This window comes from Mandrillus leucophaeus, unplaced genomic scaffold (genome assembly GCF_000951045.1).
Source record: "Mandrillus leucophaeus isolate KB7577 unplaced genomic scaffold, Mleu.le_1.0 Scaffold531, whole genome shotgun sequence".
NCBI classification, from domain to species: Eukaryota; Metazoa; Chordata; class Mammalia; order Primates; family Cercopithecidae; genus Mandrillus; species Mandrillus leucophaeus.
Window position 1 is genome coordinate 719760 of NW_012105709.1, and position 2551 is coordinate 722310.

Sequence of the window (2551 nt, forward strand, 5' to 3'; positions counted from 1 at the left end):
AAAAAAGTAGTTAGCTATGGCTGTGAGTGCCAATCTGCTCCACCCCCAAATTCTTTTTTGGTCTTAAGCTACCACAAACAAATGAACAACAACAACAAAATATTGGGCTTGCTTCTGCATCATGGTCTTTTCGGGTCACTGAAGACAGTATATTAAACACAGATCCTTAGGAGCTTCTAAGTTAGGAAACACTCATAGGTGAATGTGAAGAAAATATGATACAAATAAATAACATTGCAAAAAATTACATGGAGATTTTAAAACGTGGTTCTGTTTTATGAAAGTGCAACTTGTGAAAAATGAAAGAAACCATACACTAATAAGGATGCACCTGTCATCACTTCTATACACATACCTGTTTTAAAAAGTCAAAATGTAACAACTACCCCATGTCGATTGAGAAGTGACATTAAACTTTCCCTAGGAACCAGACAAATCTTACACTTGCTCAAATTCAGCTACAAAGAAAAGTATAAGCTCAGCTCCTTTCTTATGGGTTCACCTGCAACTTTTCCCCTGGGTAGACTGTAATGAATGACATCTTTAATTAGGAATCTGAAGTCTTCAATATTTGCACAGAAGGTCAATCCCATCCATTTTACCTCTTATTTTCAGACTCCAGTTTCTAATTTGTAATTATTGCTGTTCAAGGACCTTAGCTGAACTGACTCAGCTAGGAAAGACTGTTCCATGCAATCCTCTTAGATAAGTCACTGAAGCAACTCAAAAACAATAAAAAAAAAGTATATTCATAATTTTGTAAAGCCTTGTCATGGGTCTTTTTCTCTGATGTTAATTCTATAGAATAAAAATTTCCTCCCAAATCCACATCTCTTAGGCTTAAGATAAAGGATGGTCAAGAAGTTGAGGTGACTAGTTTTAATTCCTGGGGGATCCTTTGAGATTTTGGTTATCTCCTGCCTACCCCATTAAGAGAGCAATATTCTAATACTGTCAATATTTTACATGTTAATCCATGCTGGTAGGTTTGGAGTAGAATCACATTTTGGTTTAAAATAACATTCGTTTGGTCTATTTTTCTGTTTTTATTTCAAACGTAATGCATGATTCAAACCAAATTCCCCTTAATCACCCATCTCATTCCCCCAAGGCCAATGATTAATATTTCCTTCAATACTTTTCCTACGCTGACACAAGTGTGTGTGTGTGTGGTGTGTGTTTAAAGGATAGGATCATATAACTTCTATAACTTCCTTTTCCCATTTAATATAAAATGGATGTATTTTTATGCCTGCTTATATCTACTAGGTGTGGGCCTCTTAAAAGCTACATATTATGATTATACCACAATTTATGTAATTATTCCTTTTTGTTAGCACTCAAGTTGTTTCCAAGCCTTTGCTATCACTCAAGAGGCCGTCACGAACATTTCTTCATTCATTTACTCCACAAACATTAATTTAGTACTTATGTCAATCACTGAACTTCGTGCTGGGGACAGAACCATGAACCAAACACAAAAGTCCTTGTCTTCACGGACCTTATATTCTATGTATGGAGATAGACAATAAGCATGATAAATAAAACATTATTTATGTATTTACATGTAGTTAAACATGTATGTTAGCAATAAGTACTAAAGGGAAAATAAAGGAAATAGGAGACGAAACATTGGTAAAGGAGGGACAGGTTTACAATTGTAGATAATTTGGCCAGAAAAAGACTCATTTAAAAAGTCATTGAGAGCAAAGACCTAAAGGAACCAAGGTCCTTTGCCACATGGAAATCTGGAGACAGTGAATTCCAGGCAGAGGAAGTAAAGAGAAAAATACCTCTGAGATAGAAACATCTCTGGCCAGTGTGTTTGGAACAATGAGTTGTTCAACAAGAGTTGGTTGAAGTGACAGGGCAGTCTTGTACACGCATCTTTACACAGATTATGATTGCAGCTGGATTTAGCTCACTCTCTTTTTCACTCCCAAAGCCCCCTTTCTGCACATGAGGGTTTCATAGTGCTCCCCTGGCTTCAAACTTTCTTTGCTCCCCAATAGACTAAAAACTCAAACAAGACTCTAAATTGCCTGGCCACTGCTTCCATGCAGCCTCATCTAATGTAACTATTTCTCTATCACTAGGCTCCAACTGTCTGGTGGTTCCTAGAGTCCTTCAACCTTCTCCCCACTTCAGGGCCTTTATTGTATGCCTGGAATGCTCCTCCAGAGTTCTTGGCATAGCTGGCTTGTTGTCATTCCTCAGCACACATGCAAGTGTTACCTCTCTAGAGTGGCCTCCCTCAATCACCTTCTCCTCAATGCCTCCTCTCCTTCCCCATTATTCTTTATCATAGCACCCTGTTTATTCCTTTTACTGAAGATACAAAAAAATCTTCAGTTAAATCTTTTATTTAGACCTCAAACCTCTTCTCACCATATATTTAAAGATGATTTCCCTCTCTTAGGTAAACTGTGAAAATGACAAATTGTGACTCTTAACTATTTTCTGTGGTTTAAATGCTTGCGTCTCCCCAAAATTCATTTGTTGACATTTCAACTCCAAGGTGGTGGTATTAGAAGGTGTGGCTTTTGGGAGG